This window comes from Urocitellus parryii, chromosome 2, assembly GCF_045843805.1.
Source record: "Urocitellus parryii isolate mUroPar1 chromosome 2, mUroPar1.hap1, whole genome shotgun sequence".
In the NCBI taxonomy this organism is placed as follows: domain Eukaryota; kingdom Metazoa; phylum Chordata; class Mammalia; order Rodentia; family Sciuridae; genus Urocitellus; species Urocitellus parryii.
This window is the reverse complement of record NC_135532.1, coordinates 196217026-196242044: the sequence shown is the minus strand read 5'-3', so window position 1 is coordinate 196242044 and position 25019 is coordinate 196217026. Positions and strand designations below refer to the sequence as shown.

The window sequence follows — 25019 nt, the reverse complement described above, 5'->3', positions numbered from 1 at the left end:
TTATCTTCATAGTCAAGGGATTAATAAGGTATATAGGTGATAAAGCACATATTCAGATGGTGACATTTTCTAACAGGCTTTGGTACTTCAGCTGTTTTTCTCCTGCACAGAATCTAACTCCTAAGAAACACAAAGGGGAGAGAGCTCTATGGAAGACTCAAGTAACATCAGACACCAAGGACAGTTGAAAGGTTTGATTCTAATAAACTATGGAAGATATAGTTCACATTTAAAAAGAGTAGTTCTCAAAGGGCTGCTGGGGAGAAAAGGAGGAACTTATTAGCAATTCAAAAAGAGCTTCCTATTATACAAATCTTTATATGTAGGTTAATTGCCTGCCAAGATTTCCTTTTAAATCAAAGTTAAAGTATGCAAGATCAATGCCATACAATAAGGTGTCATTATTTTGGAGTGCCTGAAATGCAGCATAGAGCTTTTGTAGTAATTTTATTCTACTGAGGACCTGTAAGTATTCTGTTATTTGTTATTATTATTATTATTATTAAAATATTAACCCTGAAATGTTAATAGTAAAGTGAGAACAGAATCTCCATAATTTTCACGTTTAAAAATGTCAAAATAAATTATTTTATCTTTATTTTTCTAATTGAAATATAAGTGATTTTGAATAGTTAAAAAATAAGTTAAAAAAAAGAATAAGAGGCTGCCTTTAATTGTGATTCTTAATGGAAGTATGGCATATTATAAATACCCACAGTCTCAATTCAAGTCCTTCCTGTTCTGCTTTCCTCAGGAACTGGAATGAAGCCATTTTTTTCCCTTCTTCTTCTCTTCTTAGCCTAAACTTTCCCTTGAAAGTAACTTTTTTTTTTTAAAATTCACAATTAACCTACAGTAAAACTGGATCAAAATAGTATGTATGGCAGTTTCCATGTCCCCTTAAATTTCATGCAAATCAGTAAACTCACATCTCACTTGTCTTTCATACCACTAATTTTCCCTTCTTTTTTTTTTGTTAAGTTTCATCAGATGAATTGTCAGTGTGCATAAAAGGGTAGGTCAGTTAACTTCCCTTTGACCAAACAGCTTTGGTTCTTTGTAAGATTAGACAATACATTAAAGTAATAGTTTTGGTTCAGACGCCTTACTTAAGTAGTTAGCTGATTATTCTGAGAACCAACTATTGCTTTATTTTAGAGATAATTTCACTTTTGTTAATAACAGATGGCCTGGGTATATTACATATGCTGTACATCAAAACAATTTGTCCATGTAAAAACAAGCTATTGGGAGCAACAAAATGGTGCCAACAAGAAAATATTGGTAGGTTAACTTGAAACTTAACAATATTCTAGCATTATATAAAATAGTGTACACATTTATTTTTGTTTTTTTTTTTAATGTCAGTACTGTATTCTGACTAGTTTGAAAGTGTTGTCAGTTTTTTTTGCACACTGTTTCTTTGAAGTTTAAAATTCTACTTTTTGAATTCTTCAACCAAAAAAACAAAATAAAACAATGATTGAAATTGCTTTCTGAAAATTTAAGTCTTAAAATACAAAGGAAAAAACAAACATAAGGTTCATATCAAATCTAATATAGGCAGGGGTGAAAGAGAATAAATAACAATTCATCTGCTAGTTGTTTATACCATGGAGTTAAGCACAATTATATCAAAATTGGAAAAGTAAAAGGTCATAGGGAACAGAGTAATAAAACTGAGAGACTCCAATGAATGGCGAAGAGTTCTGAAATTATTGTATTATAAGGTAAATGAGGGTTGGTCACCAAGCAACAAATTTTGAATTGTTGAAAACAAAGATTTTAAATGCTCCCTCTTAATGCTTACTTGCCTAATCCCTTTTAGCAATTTACATGTATTAACTACTCAATTATGGGAAGTTACACACAAATACACACACAATTATGTGTACATTATTGTATGGAGATAAACACTATGGATCTGTTAAAATAAGAAAAATTATATCAAAATACTTTTTTTCTTAAAAGAATGCATGAAACTCAGTCATTTATATAGGACATCTTTTCAGAAATCTTGTTTATTCACTGACAGAATATTTTCAATTTGATGATGCTGAAAAAATTACAATAATGTTGCTATGAAAACTAAGACTTTCATCATTTGTGTTTCTTAAATCTTGGCCCTCAAAGCTTGAGTTAATAAAGAAGTGAAACCCAATGAATACATTTATCAATATAAATTTTACTTGTTTGGGAGGTTTCTATATATATCTAATTCTGAATCCTACGTTTCATGAAGTGCAAGTATTACCACAAATGTTGGACATAGATTTTTTTTTTTTTTTTTTTTTTAGGATTGAGAAGTCAAGAAGTTTATGGTGATGGTGCCTGGACCTGAAGATCATAGGAGTAGATATGTTGATGAAAAATAACTCTTGCTGAATAGGATTTGTTTATATTTTTTTATAACTTGGTATCATCATTGTAATGTTACACTGCACTGCTGCAGAAAATATCTTCAAGCCTCTACGGGTTATCTTTCCACAAGACCAGCTAATCCTAAAGGCGACACAGAGCTTGCTGGATAAAAATGTGGAACCTGAGAATGTCATGCAATAATCAGTTGTGACCTTACAACTTCTCATTATCCCACCAACCCCAGGCAAAAGGCTAGATTTTAAAAATGAAAGCAACTTGGTTGGTCCTTCGGAATCATTTGCTACCTGGTAGAACATGAAATAAATAGAAGTAACTTAAATGGAAGAATCACTGTCATGGGAAACACAAAGAAAGAACCGGTGATAAAAATGAGGCTATAAAAAAAGATGGGGCTTTAAGAGAGACCCTCCTTCACCCAAGATTGTGAGTGAAAAATCTAAATGAAGAAAAAAATAGCATGAGTGAATTAGGATATAGATAATTGGTAGAAGAAACACTCTAGTGAAATGAATGATTGACCATGCAGTGAACTCCATGAGGTAGGTTTCATTTAGCCCAAATAGATTGAACTAAATGAAACACAATTGCACAAGGAATGCAAGGAAAGTCAGGAGCCTAACTCCATAGTTTTGAGTTTCTGTTTGTTCTATGTTGTATGCATATACTGGGAGAAAGCCTATCACATGTCAATATGCCTCTATATCTGGACTAATCCTAATATACCAATTATATTTGCTGATCTGATAAAGAGCAACAACTATAGCAAAACTTTATGTATAATGGGAGTATATTATGTCCCACTGTTTGACCCAAAGGAAAATATTGATAAATAAATATACCATATTTGTTAATGCCAGCATAATTTATAAAGGATAAAAAAGGAATGTCCCATAAGGTCAAATAACAGACTGGTTAAATTTATAACTAAATAAATGAATACATTATTGATCAAGATTAATATTTATATGTTTAATATAATTTCAAGTATATTAATATTTTGATGGGAGCAAGATTTCTTTAAAAATAACATTTGACTTTTGTGATGTATAAATGTTTTCCATGTCTACAAGTGATTGTTAATAAAAAGTGAAAGGCTAATCATGAATTGGATTTAAGTAAAAACAAAGCCATAAAAGAAGTGTTGAGAGAAAAATGTGTATTTTATAAGCACATTATTCCAACTGTACATTTGTAATAGCATAACTTCTAGGCAAAAAAGAACTGCAAAGGGGGCTGTAGTTGTGAGGCAGTGGGTTTGATCCTCAGCACCACATAAAAAAATCAATAAATAAACAAAATAAAGGTATTGTGTCCATCTACAACCTAAAATAAATAAATAAATTTTAAAAACTGCAAAGAAATTTTGACCTTTACTTGGTAGATTTCTTGTTGTTAGAGGTAATTTTTGGTGTATATTTTGGAGTAGAACAAATAAATCACACAAAATAGTATTGTTGGGAATTCCCACTATGGGAGAGGAGCCACAATTATGGGATTGAGGAGGGGGAAACAAAACATAAGCAAGAAAACATAAGAATAATTAACCTGATTTCCATTAGTGATAAGAACTAGAAAGGGAAATGAAACAGGGTGCTATGGTAAGAAGTGAGGCAGTATTGGCAGTTGGAAGAGGTGCCTTTATAGAGAGACTTTGCAGGTGAACTCTGATTATGGAAATGGAGCCCTCATGACTCAGTTTTGGAGAAGAGCTTACTGGCAGGAAGAATAGCAAGTATAAAGGAACTGAGGGAGAAGAAAACATGTCACTTATGAAGTCTTATGTAACTAATTTGTTTAGTTGTAGAATCTGGTTTGGAGAAATAGGTGTGGGCCAGATGAGAAATAGTCTGAGGCCAAAGAGAGATTTAGGATTTTCCTTGTGAGTGAAGCAGGATGCTATTAGACTGATTTAAGTAGGGAAGTGAGGTGATTCATTTTGTTTGAAAAGAATCATTTCAGATATTGTGTGGGGGAAAAGGATTAGAATCTAAGAATTGAATTATTGTCATAATAGAGATAATAATAATGTGATAATAGAGATTAATAGATTATTATGATAATAGAGATTAATGGGATTGGATTAATTTAGGATATATTTTGGAGGTAGAGACTGACAGTACCTACTGATCAGACAGTATGGGAGATAATCAAGAAGTATTAAGAAGAAATCATTTTTTTAAAAAAACTTATGTTTTACATAAGCCTTTCAATGTATGGAAGGGCTCAATACTAGGATAAAAAAGGTAGAGAGAGCATCTGTTTGAGATGGAATGGCGGGAAAATTAAATATTTCAGTCATGTAATATATGACATGCCTTTTTATATTCAATTGAAATTACATCGTTTGATATATGATTTTTTGTGGGGAAAGAAAAAAAGGGTGAGAGGAAGACAGGCAGACAAGCAGTCAGGAATGAAGAAAGAGAGAAGGGAGAGAGAGGGAAGGGGAGAAATACAGAGCAACAGATACAAAATTGTGAGTTACTGACCTATGGATGACATTCATAAGCAAATGGCTAAAAGATCATTTAGAGAAGAATCGTAGAGAAGACACATCAAACCCCAGGCTTAGAGCACATTCATCACTTAGAGACTATAAGAGGAGAGGGAATGAAGAGATTGAGAGAGAGGGTAGCCAATAAGATAGAACTAAAACTATTTGAGTTTGGTGTCACAGAAGCCAAGAGGATACATTTGAAACAGAAGGGGGCAATGTGGAATGATAAGAAACCAAAGTAAGAGGAGAAGTGACTTGTTTTTAACACACAGGTCACTGAGGCTCTCTTGCCATGGAGTGCCTAGTATGGCTGCCTATTGAAAAACGGAGGTGAGATTTTAGTGAGGGAGTAGAGAGGCAGTTTGATAGATTTGGCAAAGGCAGGGTGAATATAATTGCTATGGGTTACTCTTCATTTTTCAGTGAAGTAAAAGAGCGCGAGCGCACACACACACACACACACACACACACACACACACACACACACCCATGGGGACGGGAAAATGGTGAAGGAGATGTTGGAGGAATGAAAAAGAGAGAAGAGCATGGGAATTCAACTTAGGAGGGAAACAGAGGCACTGGCAGCCAATGTTGAGTACACTTTTGCCCTGCTTACAAAATGTTTCTATTTGGGGAATAAGCCAGAAATTAAATGAATGCTAGCATGATAACTGGAAAGCTGTCTTATGGAGACCTGAAGTGGGACATGTCCAAGGTTGCAGAAGGAGGAAGAAGGCTTTGGAAGGAAGAAGGAAGAAGTCTGGCTTTAACAAGAGCATAGTTCTTAATGAGTTGTTAAAATCAGCATCAGCAGACAAAGGTCCCGTGTTAGTACTAACGCAGGACCACCCATTCTATACACATTACTTGTATAGTTATTTTTAAGTTAATGTTCAATTTTTAAAAATATCTTTTGACAGGTTAAGCAGATGGTGGCTCATAATCCAACTGGATATGAGAAATAGTACAGTTTTTTTTTTTTTTTGGACATACAGTAATCCTTTCAGTTAAGAACTCTTCTAAACCTCCCACTCCCTGATCCCCATCCTAATACAACATTCACCTATAGAGCTTCACATAGGAATGCAAAAAACTGAAAAATTCAATATAACATGAAGAATTATTTATTTATATAAACTATATAGTAGTCCCCAAATTATTTTAAGGTTTGCATTTTTTTTTTCATTTTGGGGCATTGAATCCAGGGTATTGCACACGCTAGGCAAGCTCTCTACCACTGAGCTATACCCCAGTCCCAAGATGTGTCCTTTTCATGAGTGGATTCTATTGCTGATGATATTGCTAAGATGTAAAAATAAACCCAGAAATATGTTGCCATAGCCACCAGATGCAAATAAGAATCGCTTAATAGAAATTACTGTATTTGTTTTTATGTACAGAATTATCATCTTTTCAAATCAGTGCTTCAGTTTAGGTTCAAAAAGAGTCACTGTGATAAGAAGAAATCAGTGATCACATAAAACAACAAAGTCCAAATCCAAGCCACATACTGTAACTGAACCTAAATTATTAAGATACCCCAATTGGTGTGTCCAGATGTGATGGTGCATTATGTTCTATTTTAAAATGGTATAATTGTGAAGTGAAGAACACTGGGCCAGAAGTCCAGGTTTTTCTTTCATTCAGAATTCCCAATGAAAAGGGGAAAAATAGTAGAGCCTAAGGAAGTAGTTTATTTCTCAATTATCACATAAGGAATTGATCCTTAAGGAAGTTAAGCAAACCACAGAATGATCATCCTAATCATTTGGCACAAGCCTGGCCAACACTGAAAAGGCCGACTGTGATCTGTTCCTCTCTCTGTTGCCATGAACAGCTGGATGAACTGATCTTGGTCAATGAAAACATTCTGTGTGTCAGTATTTTACCATGAGAATAAAATTTGAAGAAAAAAATACCTTTAGTAAGAGAAACTACTGGTTGTGAAGAGAATGTTATATGCCAAGTACAACATGGTCAGAAGAATCTATTTCTGTCATAAAATTCTCTTGACAAGAAAAAGATGTCAAGGCAGAAAAGACTGGAATCATATATAGGTTTTTGGCACTAGATTATTTGAATGCATCTTAAGTTCCAGAAGAAAATATTCCAAAAATGGGTGGCATTATTTTACAATCGACAGTGTATTAAATCAGGTTATTAAATGTAAAAACACTCTTTTAGAGCATGACTAAATGAAAGGTCGAGTGTGAAACCTCAAACTCCAGAATCCCGTTCGCTAATCAATTAATATTCTCATGTGGTTTCCCTCCAGAAAGGAAAAGGACCTTTGTTTTTTTTACAGACAAAGACAGTATATCATCAAACAAAACAATGAACAATCTAAGCAAATATTTAAGATTATAAAAGTAAAGCTACAACTGGGAGAAATATTAGAGATCACTCAGCCCAGACCACTCCTTTTACAAAGACTGTTGAGACTTTGGAAAATTAAATGACTTGCTCGAGGTCACAAATCATAAATAGCTGTCAGCATCATGCCTAACCTGAAAATGTCTCTTCCTTTCTCTTTGAAACATAATCCACTCCACTTTCCAAATGTACTGCTTCTTTTTCCTTCCCTTTTAGGGTCCACCTAAGATAAATCTCTCAAGATCTTTCTTCTCCGTCCAGAAATTCCCAAGTCTCTGCCACATTGGGCCAGTCTTCCACACTCGCTCCATATATCATTTGTCATAGGTGGAATTAATATGGCTTTCCAGTGCCACTGAGTCTACCTGATAGAAATTTGAAGTTGAGAAACGCTGCTGTGGAACACTGCAGCTTTTATTTTTGAAGGTTGCATGGGAGTTGGGGAAACATGAATTTTAATAATCATATACTGTGGAGACTATAATCCTTTAAATAACTCAAAAGAGTAGTAGAGAATTCTGAGCCAAAGTTTTAAATCAATATTTGTTGGTTGTGGTACAAGACTGAGAAAACACTCAGTGTTTAAAGAACAATGTACGAGGCAGCAGAGGGGTTGGGTGAGGAAGAACAGACTATAAAGTAGTCGGTGTGCTTTTGCATCTAGGTTCTACTTTTTACTAGCAGTGATCAACCAAAATAAAAAGTTGTGCAATCATTTTGTTCTTCGGATTTCACTACTGAATATGTGAAAGATGAAGAAAATCAGTCCTCCTTTGCAGTATTGTTTGAAGATTATGTGCAAACATCTACGTAAAGTACTTAACAATAAAAATGACCCTCAAGTAAGACCTATATTCGATGGATAGTATTCAATTCCACCCTGCTACAACCCAGCATTTTCTCTGTCACTCTGCAGTAACCACTCTACACTAATCCTCCCCTGTTGGGGGCGGGTGTGGGAAGGTGGGAAGTGGGGGAATGGTGGGTGGGCACTCTCTACTGGGCTCTGAAATGTTCATTTTCATTATTTATCTAATTTGAGACATATAGACCTAATTTCAAACTACCTGCTGAATTTTTATTTTTTTAATATTAGTGTGTAGGACCAGAAAACAGAACTCACTAATTTTTTTCTGCAATGAACTTTCCATGAATTCCCTACCATTAGAAATTGCATCTCCATCTGCACCATTAGAATTCTGAAAGGCTTTACTGATTTCTTTTTTCCAGGATTCCTGAGAGACAATTCGTCCCTGTTTGCTTGAAGTTTATACCTATCATTTCATCTTCCTTATTAAAAATATCCCTTTTACTTTCAAAAGTTTTCTGGTACAGGTGATTAATTATATGCTTATTACGATCGTATTAGGTATCAAATCATCAAATCCACTTAACCACCCTCATTTAAGTGCTCATACTCTTTTCTATCCTCTGCACTGTGGGGCTTTAGTTTCATTCTTTCTGAATTCTATCAAAAGCCTGTTTAGAGATCATTTCTACCAAAGGATTTCTGATTATTACATTCTCTATACAGCTACTAAAGCCATCTTAAAAATAAGCCTGATATTGTTAACTTCAGTTCATACAGATTTTCAGTCTTGGTTACCTATAACAGAGAGTCTCATACTGTCTTCCAACTGTTTTCCCTTTGTTTATTTCCTTCCTCTGTCACCTTCAGACTCAATGACTAACTGGTCAGATACGAGAGAAGTCATTTTATATTTGACAGCATAAGTTAAATAAAGAGTAGACATGTAGGAATGTCCATGTTAATAATTATGGATTAAAGGCTAGCAGACTTGTAAAATACTGCATCCAGATATTGAAAAGGGAACAATATAGATATCCTTGTTTGCCCTACAGCAATATAAAACTCATAGATGACAAGGTAAACAGGTTAAAAACCACCATACAAGATACAAGATACGTGACTATTGTCATTCTTTTTTTCCTTTTCTGTATTTATTTTGAATTGAATCTTTTGTCAAGAATAGAAATATTCAAATGAGTTTCTTTGCTACTCAGCAAGAAGAAATAAAAACATCACTCTTCCAAAGCAAACTTGGTAACAATCTAATATCAAAATTTTTAATATAAAATTAAATATTAAGGGCCTACATTTTCTCATTTTTAATAGCAACTGAAATCATTAATATGTAAAATATTAAATATAACATAAATTTTAAAAATATTTTATATTTTATAAATTCATGGTCAAACTACTTTCCTTATAATCTAAATATTCTGCTATTTTATATTTTGAACATAATTAGTAATGTGTCCATAATTTATTCACTATGGTCCTCATGCTCTTAACTTCCAAAACCCAGGTCTAGGGCTACATATAAACAGAGAATAGTAACATTGATAAAAATACTAACAATTCAGAATCAGTAAAGCGTGTGTGTGTGTGTGTGTGTGTGTGTGTGTATGTGTATGTGTGTGTGTCTCCATCCAGTACTCCAAAAATAAATGTTAATATTTTGGTTCATTTTTCCTTATTCTTTTAGAGATTATACCTATTTATACCTATACCTATTTGTCTATCTATTTTCTGGCTTTGTTTTACATCCACAAGCTCATGCACTTGCTTTGGGGCATTTACAAGGCATGTGTTCACAAACTATAGCCTGAACTATAGAAATTGTCTTTTTTTTAAATTAAAAATGACCAAATGTCAACAGCTTTCTATGGTTCACCCTAATAGTAAACAGAAAATGACAAATAGAATATGAATAACTTTATTGAGAGCTTACAACTTATATATACTTCAAAATCAAACTCTAACTTACTTTTATGTTAAGTTAAAGAAGCTAATATAATTCATACGTAATGAAAAATACAGCAGTATGTTTATTATTTCTTTATTGTGTGATGTTAACATTGCTGTTCATTATATCTTTAATATTCATATATATTTGCTAATTTTTGGATAGATTATTATATCATGCCATATAAACAAATAATTTTAGAATTTGAAATATTGTCCAAACTTTAATAACAATAACAATTTGAAACACTCTTTTACTTGATTTGTTTCTGGAAAAAAAGTAGATGCATTTGAAGACCACAAAATTGGAGTTCATATTATGTTCATTATTAACTGAATTTGAAGATTCTGTAGTTGATAAAGTAATAAATGTATTAAAATGTTAGTCTGGAAGAGATCAAAATGTAAATAAGTCTTTTATAAATGGAGAAACTGGAGGTCAATAAATGGAATAGTATTTTGATCATCTGTAGTAAATCATTAGGAACATAAAAAGACTTATTTTTAATAAATCTGCATAACCAAAGAGGTATTTGCATTGGTTCTAGTAATACTTTCAGAACAGAATCTATTGACAGTGCATTGATTCTTTTTTCTTTCTTTCTTTCTTTCTTTTTGGTGGTACAAGGGATTAGAACCCAGGCCTTATGCATGCAAGGCAAGCACTCCACCAACTGAGCTATACCCCCAGCCCAGGAGTGCATTAACTTTGTAAAGCACTAACTACAGCAAGAACTTGGAAAGTCATACTGTAATGGACAACAGTGCTATCTTTAAAAGACAAGCAGTAGAAAGATGATGTTTTTTATGCAACATATGTAGATATACAGGTACATACCCATATACATATGTATGTGCATTATGTGTTTGTATCAAAGTTGCAAAGCTATGGAATAATTCATTAACTTCAATCATAATTTCTCCTAATGACTGGATTTATATTTTAACTGATTGTATTGGCCTTATGTAGATAGAATACTTTCCATGTCATACTTAAAGTAACTGATGTTTCATTTAAAGGTATATTTTGAACATTTTAGAAAACATAATTGAGATAAATAATTTGATCTTACACTAAGCCTAACAGTTTTGCATCTTGAAGTGAGTAGCATTATCTCACTGATCCTTTACTGAGAAAACTGTACCCTGACTAACTTGTGTTAAGTATTTACTGCAAATACTAAATTTCCTTGTCAGGGCCTGGGAAGATAGACTAATTTTTAAGGTCAGAAATATTGAGATCATAGAGAAAGATCATAGAACATTTTATTTTATAATAATGTTCTGATTCTCAGGATATTTTTCTTATTTCAAACAAGAGATTTGATTGGCACTATTAAAAAAAAAACTATGTGCGTGATTTTGACTTCTTTGATAATTCCACTTTTGAAATCCAGCTGTGTCTTTATTGATGTCTTTATAAAGCTTCTGTAGCTTACAGCTGTGCAGTTCTAGACACTGTGCAATATAGTTACATATATCTTCAGCATTTGGTTTTAGGGAAAAAAAGAGATAAAGAAATTACAGGACATGAATTCAAATTTAAGCTCAATTATTAACCATAAGCAAATAGTGTGTGTGACTGTTGACAGGTTATTTAAACTTTAATACTTTAATTTTCTTATCTGACAAAGGAAATTTGTATGTTGACAAATGAGTGACATATCAGAGTAGCCTTCTTAGGAATTGCAATATATAAGGACCTGTTTTTCCTAGATAGCAGTCATAATTCTGAATATGCTAAGTTGAAATAAGAATGAAGGAATTCATAATCATAAAAACAGGAGATTTTGATTTTCAATTCATTATGCCAACATGCATCTTACTATTCCAAGGCAATGAGTTGGTGCATGAACATTTTAACTAGACAAGGAAAACGTCATTGTGAGACTGATCATGTAATCAATATTTATCACAAAGAGCACCATTTCAATCTACTTCATTCAAATTTTATTAGAGGGTCAAATCTTCAAAAGAACTGAATCATTCTAATTTTAATAGCTAAAAAGTCATGTTACTTAAGCAATTCAATAAGTTCTTAATGCATTTTAAAATTTCCGTCTATGAAGAATTTCTCACTCAGAATTTCTCAGATATTTCACTTTCTATGGTTATTTGACACTTTATAATAATGCCAAAATGATATATGAAATGATCCATAGCTGTATAGTTATAAGACAGGTAAGTATAACTTTTTCTTTCTGTCTTAAAGGATAAAGGGTAAACAATCTTATTATTTGAGAATACAATTTGAATTGATGTAGGGCTTTCTAGAGGGTACACAGTGGTCAAGGATCAAATGAAAGCATCCAAGGATCATGGTGGATCATTTCAGCCTAAGGCAGTGAATGTCTCAGAGGTTTGAACATGTCATTGGTGAGAGATGGGAACAACCAGAAAGGTTGGAGTGAACTGTGGGCAAATTTGGAAAATCTATTTAATCTATGTCTATATATGATTAGAAAACTTTTAAGAGATAATAAGGTATTATAGCTCAGGCCATGATGGATGATAGGCAATCCTTTCAAGAAAAGGGAAACAGAGGCCATGAGGGAGGAAAAAAAGAGTTTGTAGGCAGGTCAAGTAAGAATACTTAAAATTCACAAACCTAAGGGAAAGAATAAAGGAATGATTTGTAAAGTAGTATATAAGGCAAATGCTGTTCAAATCAACTTTCTTATTTGGCATGGAAGAGAAATTTGGGGAGAATTGAAGAGCATAGAAACAAGCACATTATAGAGTTAAAATATTAGTTTGATATTAGAGATGAATATTAGAAAAAAAACTAAATATCTTCAGAAAAGAGAACACAATCAATGAAAATTGAATGATTGAAAATTCCAAGGAGTGGGTAGTAACAAAGAAAGTGACTGGCACAATGAATTTCTAAATCATTTGTAACAGAGGACAGGAAAACTACCATTATCTTATCAGGTAATCAGATAAGAAAGGAATGTATTGATGTAAATTGGCTAAGCTTAAGAGAAGACTTAGTATAAAGATGATATCTTTTTAATGATCAATAAAGTGACCTGGTGAAATATGTATCCAATAAGAAAGGGAAGGGAAAGTATATCAGCTTTGGAAAGATGGATCGTTCATTTCAGTTGTAGTAGGAAGGCCAGTAAAACTGAACATGTGGATAATGTGGAGAAATTCTGTGAAGATGTTCCTATGTTTATGATAGAAATTTAAGAGACCAGGAAAAAAAAAATCCTACAGTTTGAGCAAAACTGAATGCTCTAGGATTTTAAGAAAATAATGTAACTATAGGCGATAATCCTGCAAACTTCAATTTCTCTCAGGACCACAGGTAGAGACTAGAGGATTGGGCATATTTGATGAAGTAATACAAAAGAAGTTAGATAGATGTCAATAAGACCCCTGGCTGGTATATAACATAGCATAAAAGAGAAAAAAAATGAAGATTATTGGAATAAATCTAGCACATAACAGAAGTTTTCAGATCAAATAAAAAAACGAACAGTTTGCATTATAAAGGGAAGCCAAGGGTGTGCTTATGTCCTTAAAATGCTTTTGCCACTTATCTTCACTTTCCCACATAGAAAATTCAGTAATATCAGTTGATTTTGGTAAAGAGCACAAGTAAACTAAATAAACTTTAGCAAATCACTTAAATAACCTCAAAATATCTACTTGTTGAGTAGAAGAAAAGGAACAAGGAGAGGGTGGAGGGGAGGAAAGGGGAAGGACTAAGGACTGAGTTGGAGCAAATTATATCCCACGCTTGTATGATTATGTCAAAATAAAACCCAGCATTATGTATACTTATAAAGAATTAATAAAATTAAATAATGAACTAATGAAAAAATGCCTACTTTTTAATATAAGGCTCTTTAAAAGAATCAAGTGAATTAGGAAACCATGTATGTGTGTGTGTGTGTGTGTGCGTGTGTGTGTGTGTGTGTGTGTGTTATACATATACATATATACATATATTTGTTATGTGTGTATTTAAAAGTATACAAAAGTAGAAGACAATAACATACACATAGATATGGATATAAATATAGATACATATATTCTTTGATATAAATACTTTTTGGAAATAGGAACTATGTAAGAAGACATAAGAATCACGTATCTATTCATTATTTACTTTAAATATTGTTGATGAGAACACAATTTCATAACCTCAGTGTGATTCTTAATGGAATAGAGTGAAATAAGCTATTGTTGGACTTCTATTCCTGATAGAAATACCATCTGTGACAAACCTATCCTCACCTTTAAGAATAGTGATCGGCAGAACCTAGTGAGTTTTAAAGAAAATAGAATATTTTAAAACTGGAATCACAATCTCAGTCAATCTAGTAATCTAAAAGGTCTTCTAATATGTATATTCTGATCTATAAATTCTATTTGAGAATCACAATGCGCACAACATTCACAAAATGAAATTTCATGGTGATATAAATTGTAATTCTACTTATCTAACTTTCCTAAAAGATCCTTAGGGTACCTGGAACAGTGAGATACCACCTTTTGCTTTTAACAGTTAATAATAATAAACAATGTTTAGTGTAGCATATAGTATTTTACAAGCAGAGCTATCTGAATTTTTGGCACCACTGATCTCCATATTCTTTTCAGGACTCCATAGGACACAGAATTTTTCCATTTTATGAGATGACTGATGAAAAAAATTTAGATGCAGAAATATCTGAAAGTATTTCTAACAATTTTTTTCTTTACTGGCTATGAAATTCTTTATGCTATTTGTAGCAGCTTATGCAGGTGCAGTCAAACACAAAGCTTCAGTACAAATTGTACAAACTTTACAAAGTGGGATTTGAATTTAAAATATGAAACATAAAATCTACACAAAACTGATAAAAATCAAGCACAGATATCGAGACTGAAACTTATAACCCCTGTGTGAAAGGGAGTCTTGTTTCCTTTCAAGTGCTTTATTCTGCTATAGAACAGTCAAAAATGAAGAATTAAAGCTTTGTGATTAGTTTAAATTATCAACTCTGTAGATACTATATCAATTTTAAAAGTTACACATAGACCAACAGATGTCCATCAGTTCTGGATTGATCTGCCGGATCACTGCGAACAAATCAGGCAAATGTGGAAAGAAAATCCACCTGTGCCATTTGTTGGCAGAGTTCCTGATGGGAACACTGTACTCCAGGTTCAATATGGCTGCTGTTTTCCTCATCAGAGCTATGGTTATATTCTTCATGCCTCTGGCCACCTCCTGAGCCTCTAATATTATCAAATTATTGAAGCTCTAACTCCTCTGTTTCTCCAATTATGTTTTAGGGTCTTCTGGTCTAGATGGTAGAAGATCTTCTAGATCAGAAAGCTTATCCAGTTGTCTTCAGGAAATTGCATGTCAAACTTTATATAAAGATCACCTTTTTCAAAGGAATTACGATACTGTGGCATTCCTTCACCTCCAACTACACGAACATATCCTGGCTCAATTACTTTGCCAGGAGGGTATTTCACCACAATTTGACATCCTACAAGGTGCTTAAATGTGAACTGAAACCACATAGAGCTTCAACAAGTCTTAACTTACATGTCATGTCAAATCATTCCCATCTCTCTGGAAAACCTCATGTTTTTTCTCCTGTAGCCAAAGAACACTGTCTGTCTCCTGATTCTACTCCTGGGGCTGAGTCTGTTCCCCCAGTGAATGTAAATTCTCTTTCCATGATCCATGCCTTTGTCTACATGAACTTCAAGAATCTTGACTTCTTTACTCACCTTCTTTCCTTCACAATTTTTACAGCACTCCTTTTCATTAATTACCTCACCTACTCCAGGTACAATCAGAGCACACAGACGGCATCTGTTGTATCATTCCCAGAGCCAGCTGTTTGATCATGATGCATATACCTCAACCTTGACAAGCCCTACACTTCTGAACAGCTCCAGACTCCCCGCCTTGGCCACTACACACACATTCTTGCTAAGCTGTAGTTTGGTTGTTTTGCCATTATATAGATCTTCTAAAGATACTTTGAACGGATGCTCTCTTCTTCACTGCCATTTTGACTTCTACTCTGATTGCCTGTGAAGCTGAACAATCCTCTACCAAAAATGTGAGAGAAAATATCATCCATGCCACCATCTCCACCACTACCTTCCCAAAGACCTTGTTGTCCCTATCTGTCACATAGCTCATGCTTCTCTAGATATGATAATACTTCATATGCAAAATTTATTTCTTTATATCTCCAGCATTTGCATTCTTATCTGGATGGAATTTCTTGGCTAACTTTCTGTATGCCTTCTTCAACTTGTTCTTGCTGATGCTGGGCAGAATGCCCAGGACCTCCTACAGTTTCAGCCACATTAGACATGGTGGCCTAAGGGCAGCACTCAGGAAGGGATGCCATGGAGCAAATCTAGTGCACCTGGGCCCGCGAGTGGCATCAGTGATGATGTAGGCCGAGGGAGACCTCTAACAATTTTAAAAATATAACAATTACCATGGTCATTGTAAAAAATCTAACATTCAAAGAAGAAAACTTTTTTTACAATTTGAACCAATGTTACCATCTCTATGTATTTCCATTCAATATTTATATTCCATGCATAGGCATGTCTCTATTTTTAAGGTGTAAATTATACTAAATACAAATTCTTACATTCTGTATTTTAACATGGCATCATAAAACATGAGCTTTTCTATGCTATTTAAAAAAGAAAAATCTTCATAAATATTACTTTGTTTGCCACAGGACACTATATTAGGATTATGTTCTGACACTAATAATATCATCGGACATTTATTTTGTTTCTGACTTTCCATTATTATAAATGGCACCATGATTTAACATGAAAAGTTGAAGTGTATACATAACTTTCCATTAGAAATGTTACAACATTTCTTAATATAATAGTTTTTGATTTCTAAAGACATACATGGAGACAATCATGGTGTGAGTGAACTCAAAATGCACCAAGTTTGCTCTGTAAACTGAATATAAAATCACAACCATCTTAATAGTCAGATAATTTTGTAAAATAGCTCTTTAGTATTTTTGTCATTAACTTTACAGAAAATATTTCTCTCTGAATGTGATACCTACAAAGGCAAGCCAAAGGAAAGCAGTATGGTACTTTAAGAAGTTCTAATAAGATGGAAATAATATAATAAGAACACAGTGGGCTCATAGTGCATATATTGCAGGATTTAGAAAATAAACAAAAGAAAGAAAAGGGATAAACTTTTTTTTTTTAATTTTGCAAAGCAAAATTTCACCGAATTTTAGCATCTTTAGGTATGTACTCTACTAGGCTGACATGGAGAAGTATGAATCATTCTTGAAAAAAATAATATCAAAAAGGATTATAAGGCAACAATTTTTAAATCATAAATGGAGCATTCTAATTAGTAAAAATATTTTAAAAACAATGTCTTAGCCCTTATTTGTAAAAGAAACGTTTTGATCAAATTAAGCAATATCATTAACTTCTAGTTCACAAAACTGTTAGATACTCTGTGATGAAAAAAAAAAGTCATATTATTTAGGGACAGTGATTCTGTTACACAGATTAAATTAGATTACAGGGGTGGACTATGACAACTCTATGCCAGATACATTTTAGGTTCACTGTAATTGTAGCTGAGAACAACTATGAAATAAATAAAAAAAATGTACTTATTCTACATTTTAACTAATTACAGGTTAATCTGCATTTTAACTTGTTTTGTGTTTATTTGGCCATGGAAACAGGTTTATCCTACTGCTTGAAACAAATTATGAATTATAGAAGATTGATGGGTTATCTGTGGCTTTCTAAAATTTGATAATATTTAAAAAATTTAAAATTATTTGTTATGGACAGAAGCCATTCATGCACTCACAATAAAAGTGCTTAGAATTCTTAAGTAAGGAAGCAAAATAAAGTGCATAGAGAACTTATAAGAGAAAATGTCCCTCTATATTTAATTTCTATGTCATTCACTCAAAATATTCACTGGTTACCAAAATGGGGAAAAATTCCTCGGTGACAAACAAACTAAGAGTCAATCTGGTTGTGTACGAGCTCTTCTAGTCTAGAAAAATTGAGAATGTATTTGGAAGTCTAACAGTATATAAATATTTGTTGGGTTTCCAATGATTATTAGTCAGAGTTTTGAAAGACTACAGCTAAGAAGCCAGACACATTCAATAGCTATCTCGTTGCAAAGTCGATTTTTTTTTTTTAAGTCTGTAAATATTTCAGCATTTCCAATACTGGAGAAAACATTTGCAGGATTCTCCAGTTCTGGTGGAGCACATGAGAAGAATCAAATGAGGTTTACTAAAAACAAATTTATTTTTATTTATTTTTTTAAATTTATTTTTTTTTTAAAGATCAGGTCTCACTGTGTTGCCCTGGATGACCTCAGATTCCTGAACTCAAGTAATCCTCTTCAGTCTTCCAGGGAGCTGAGACCACAAGCACACACACACCACCAGGCTCAACTCTAAAAACAACTTCAAAATGTGATCAAATGCAGCCTATTAGATAAAAATCTTCACTTCTTCAAGGAATAAAGATTAGTTATTCCACCTTAATTCAAAAGAAGCAAACAATTCAATAAGCAGGCAATCAAATACAGACTGAGATAGAGAGCACATGAATATTAAATGAAAACCAAGAAAAATCCAGAGAACAGGAATGCCTAATACTAGTCCAATGACAGAGGTAAAGCTTTGGCCAAGGGCTTGCTAGTTAAACCCTGGTTCCGTCACTTTCTAGCAATGTTTCTATACTTAACTTTTTTGTTCCTCATGTACTTTATCTCCAAAAATCGGAAAAACTTTCTGGGTTTCCTGAGAAATTCAGTAAATTTTAAAAGAATATTTACCACAGAGTCTGACTGGTCCAAGTGCATGCTGTTAATGAACTTTAAAAAATCTTAGATAGTGAGTTAATAGCATATAGGAAAGAAATATTGTTTATTTCTCATTATGTTAACCTGTAATTATTATTATATGTCCATTGTCACCTTCCTATCTGATTGTGTTAGAATAAGATTTTTTTTAAAAAAACCTTTTATTTAGTCATGTAACTTCTGCAAATTAAAGAATCAAGAGATGCCCTCCCCCTGCCCTGCCCCAGTTTTTCCTCTTCCAGTTCTGCTTCAGCACACCCTTTCTACTTCATCCTGTTCAGTATGCAGAACACAAGCCATATATGTAAATAATATACCACATAATTATTACACATATATACAAAATAATATAGCTGGGAAATAAAAGGAAAATGAATTAAAATCATGTATTCTTCAATACATAATTCTCAGACATTTTTATACTGAAGACATAATGAAATACATGTGTGCACCTATATGTAGATTCACTGTGAACAGGACAGCTACAGATAAAGCATGATGTTGATACCCATGTGGATTGTTATTGAGTCCAATATAAAAAGCTCTATCTTTGCTGATGATGTGATTTCTTGGTAAAAATGAATAAACAATATTCCCTTCTTCTACAAGGGAGTTGCATAGTAAAAATTACTATGGAAATTAGAAATAGAGTCTAGGTTTAGATAGGTATAAACACAACTTTTTGCCTCCACATGTTCTCAATGTGATTTTTAAAATTAAATTATTTATTTATTCTAATTTATTAAACAGGATGGCGGAATACAATTCCTTTCATAATACACATATAGAGCACAATTTTTCAAGTCACTGATTGTATACAAAGTATTTTCACAACATTCATGTCTCCATACATGTACTTAGGGTAATGATGTCTAATTCATTTCACCATCATTCCTACCCCCTTGTCCCCTCCCTTTCCCTCCCTCCCCTTTGCCCTATTTAAAGTTCCTCCATTCCTCCCATGCTCCCCCCACATCACCATTATGAGTTAGCATCCTCATATCAAAGAAAACATTTGGCCTTTGGTTTTTTTTTGAGATTGGCTTACTTTACTTAGCCTTATATTCTCCAACTCCATCCATTTCCCTGAAAATGCCATGATTTTATTTTCTTTTAATGCTGAGTAATGTTCCATTGTGTATATATACCAAAGTTTCCAAATGTCTTTATTCTGGAGAAGTACTCTAAGTGTTCACAGTACATTTAGTATCTCTGGTCTCAACCCACTAAGTGTTGGTGGCAATGCTCTTTGATAATTACAACAACCATATGTCCCTGAGGGTTTCAAAATCATCCCTGAGAGCAGTGATTCTCAATTTTTTTCTTTATTACCCTCCCAGGGGATTCTAGGCATTTTTTTATTACAATCATACCCTAAGTGAAATTTTAACAGCATAGATAGACTTTGCTTTATATATATAAAACTTTGATATTTGTCATCCCACATGATAAAACTTTCTTCAATTTGGGAGCAAAATCTCCCCTGAAGAGAATATCTGTCTTACAAAGACTAGATGGCCCTCACTGAGAACCAAGTTCATGTGGAGTAAGAGGAGTCATTGTGCCACTGTGTATGCATGACTGGGGTCTCTGATCTACCAGAAGTCCCCATGTTTGTGGTTATGTATGTTTGCAGTTTCTGCGAGACAGCAATAAACACAAATGTGAGCTGATGTAAGTTTGTGTACACACAAAATCGGAGTTGTCCTATAAGAGTGTTAGAGTATTAATTCCAGGACATGCAAAAAACTCAAAAAACTTAAAATCGAACCAAACCAACCAACCAAACAAACAAAAACAATTAATAAATGGGCAAAGGAACTGAACAGGTACTTCACAGAAGAAATAAAAATAGTCAACAAACATGTGGAAAAATGTTGAACATCTCTAGCAATTCAAGAAACAAAAATTAAAACTATACTGAGTGTTTTTTTTTTTTTTACCCCAGTCAGAATGGCAATAATCAGAAAAGAATATAAGTACCAATAAATGTTGGTGATTGGGCTGGGGATGTGGCTCAAGCGGTAGCGCGCTCGCCTGGCATGCGTGCGGCCCGGGTTCGATCCTCAGCACCACATACAAAACAAAGATGTTGTGTCTGCCGAGAACTAAAAAATAAATATTAAAATTCTCTCTCTCCTCTCTCACTCTCTCTTTAAAAAAAAATGTTGGTGAGGATGTGGGGAAAAGAGTGCACTCATATGTTACTGGTGGGACTGCAAATTGGTACAACCACTCTGGAAAGCAATATGGAGATTCCTCAGAAAACTTGGAATGGAACCACCATTTGACCTATTTGTCCCACTCCTTGATATATACCCAAATGACTTAAAATCAGCATACTACAGTGAAGCAGCCACATCAATGTTTATAGCAGCTCTGTTCATATTAGCTAAGCTATTTAACCAACCTAGGTGCCCTCAACAGATAAATGGATAAATAAAATGTGGTATAATTACATAATGGAATATTACTCAATTATAAAGAAGAATGCAATTATAGCATTTGCCAGTAAATGGAGGGAACTAGAGACTATCATGCTAAGTGAAATAAGCCAATCCCCCCAAAACAAAGGTCAAATGTTCTCTCTGTTAAGTAGATGCTAACAAAGAACAAAGGGGGTAAGAGAAGAATAGAAGTTCATTGGTTTAGACAAAAGGGAATGGGGGAGAAGGGGGGGATAGGAATAGGAAAGACATAACTTTCCTATGTTCATATATGATGAATACTCAACCAGTGCAACTCCACATCATGTACAACCAGAAGAATTGGACTCCAATTAGAATACATTATACTCCATGTATAATATGTCAAAATACACTCTACTGTCATGGACAGCTAAACAGAATAAATTTTTTTAAAAAAGTGTTAGATCATCTCATTCTGTTCTAAGTCTTTCAGTGACTTCCAATAACACAAAAGGCTTTACGGGCCTCTAAGGCCCAAAAGGTCCATTCCTCTTCTCATCTTCCCTCTGTCTCCTGAGCATGTTGACTTGTAGTCACACTCATGATCATGCCAAGCACACTCTCAACATCTCTCACTTTGCACTTACTATGCCCTCCTTTTGAAATTCTTCCCTCTGTTAAGGGCATAGCTTGTACCCTCACTTTTTTTCAGATCTGAGACTTTGTTCAGTGAATGAATATGTCCTGATTGTGCATACAGTACTAAATAAATGGCAATTATGCACACTTGGCATATGCACATTTACTTATGAGGACTGCCAGAATATTTTTTAATTGCTTATAAACTGAAAAAATGACCACATATCTAACACTCTATAAATTCTGCCTTAAAAACATCAAAATTGTTTTTAATAGGAAAAAAAATAACATGATGCTTTTGAATTGAAAGAGAGTATGGGCTCATTTCATTAAGCATAAATGAAAAGTGTTTCATATTTTTCTACCTGTGCACGTTTTCATTTACACACACACACTCACACACACACACACACACACACACACACACCCTGAATATGACTGTAGAGTACTTTGATATTGTCCTTAATTGTTTAAAATTATGATAGAATTTTTACAGGTGTTTTCCAAACATGATCCCAAAATGACATTAAATATGAGAGTTGCTGCTTAACTTACACTAGAGCCTTGTGTGGAAAAGCAGAACTCATAATACTTAGGTTTATTGGGTGCACGTTTACCCCTGGTTTCGTGTTTAATTACTTATTCAGAAAAGCTTGCTGTGTGCCAATCAATTCACTGAATTATGTCACCAGAGGTAAGTTTACTTCAAAATATAGTAAATGTGAGTTTTTAGCCAAGCTATTAAGTTAGAAAAATATCAAAATCAGCTAAAATAATTTCAAAACTGTTTGCATTATTTTTTAAATGTGAAAACCAGAGTGTTAAAATATTTTGTTTTCTATCAATTTCCTGAGTTGATTTAAAAAATACATCTGTAACTACCCCAGAATACACATCACACATCCAGTAATGCATATTTATCTGGTGCAAATATCAATGAAACATGTTCTTAATTGCATTATTTGGGGGCAGTCACCTGAACACCAATAGGAATCCCCAAATTATCTTCACATTTCAGGTTCTTCTCTATATGAAATCATTTTACTTTCTCTCATCACACTAAATATTTGAACTTTGAAGGCTTCATTTTAGAAACTTCAACCCAAACGTTCATTAAAAAAGCAAGTTGTTAGTAGTCAAGGATAATTTGATTTAAAATAGCATCTCTCATATTATATTGTGGATCTCCTACTTGTAAATAAGTGTTTCTTCAAATGGATTATTTCAGAAGAGGGCATAAAGACACTATGTTTTTTTAAATCAATATTGAAAATTTAGTTAATTGGTTAATTGGTATCTAAGTATGTAAATGGATAAATTTTATTAAATAAGTTAAAGATGTGGTAAAGTAATTCTAAGATATCCTCTCAGTTTTCCATAATTTTTGTGGACTCATTCATCTTGTAATAAACAATTTTAATTTTGGAAATGTATTTGTCAAAAGGAGAAGGACATCAACATCAATAATGACTAAATGTTGAACATTAATTGACTCTGGCAGGGCACAGATTAAAAGCCTAGGCAATAGCTGTACACTAAGATTACAATTAGAGATAACAAATAAAATATTTATATATATATATATATATATTTTGTTTTTAGACAAAAGTAGATAATTTGGAACTTATTACTATATTAGGAAATTATATTTTAATTCAATAAGATAAGGGGTAGGTAAATAATTATTAAAAATTACTGAATAAAACAAAATTAGACCAAGCTGGGCATGGTGGCACATGACTTTACTCCTGGTAATCGAGAGACTAAGTATCCTGATGGCAAGTTTAAGGCCAGCCTCCACAATTTAGCAAGACCCTGTCCTAAAATAAAATATAAAAAGAACGTGAGATGAAGCTCAGTGGTATAGCACCCCTAGGTTCAATCACTGGCTTGAGGGTTAGGGGGACACACGATTAGGCCCATTTTTTTTTCTAAGCTTACTGCATGTAGAAGGTTTGTCCATTCGTTAATTCATTATTTATTAAGGACTCATGTCTAAACTGTGTTATTTTAGATTTTAATATGAAGATGCTACACTTAGCTACAACTTAATGATTAAAAGATGTAAGAGTTCATATTTAGGTTTCTGCATTTTGCAGACTGAAGTACTCAAAGTCTTTGAGTGTAGATATTATAAATGTGAATCAGTTTACTTTTTTACTTACAAAAAATATTTAGTAATAGAGGAGGGAAAATTAAGGGCTTTGGGAGTGGCTAATGTCACGTATAGATGCTGGATGATGAAGAGGAAGAGGGAGAGATCCCTAATTTGGAAGCATTTTAATTAATTAAGCTGCTGAAAAAATTTACACATATCCAACATGCATTTGTGAAGACAAATACCAGACTACCATGAATCAAGATCAGTGCACTCAGTATGCTCTATAATCATGAGTTCCAGGAAAAGGAGAAGGTGATAAATATAGGACTCTGCAGGTAAAACCAACAAATCTTCAATAATTTCTAACACATAAAATAAAAATATATAGCAATTAAAATAGAATGGATTCTTGGCAAAGACACAGCACTGAAATTTCTCTAATTTTCTTCAAGATTTAATCCTGGTATTTATGAGATTTGTGAAGTATTCTTTGAATTTCCATTCTGGGAGCAATAATACCACACACACACACACACACACACACACACACTCCACACTTTTTTGGTATATAACCCGATCTTCAGTGGGTTTTGAGAGTGCAAATATAAAAATGCAAAGCATTTCTTAGCTTTTATCATGACATCTTATAATTTATTTGAGAAACAAAATAAATAATTAAGATTTGAACTGTAGTTTGATTTGTGTTATTTTTTTTGAAACTTGAAGAGAATTGTTTCTTCCATTAAATTATCTTCCTAAATCTCTTCTCCTTAAAACTTATCACTGTATCTCTTGGTATTACAGACCATAATAGATGTATATTACCAGCCTTTCATTGCAATCTTTAAGTCACATTTTCTCATTGCATACTGTAAACTGAATTCTGTATCAAGCACACAATATGCTCTCAGGGAGTAATTCTCTACGTTGGTAAATATCACAGATATGTATGTGCAATAAATAGATAAAGGGATGTTCTG

The 25019-nt window shown here is 33.2% G+C and overlaps 1 pseudogene; it reads right to left on the bottom strand.

Annotated features, from left to right (window-relative positions):
* Positions 1 to 15109: 15109 nt before the first annotated feature.
* Positions 15110 to 25019, bottom strand: part of LOC113175360 (dnaJ homolog subfamily A member 2 pseudogene) — a 90689-nt pseudogene continuing 80779 nt past the window's right edge.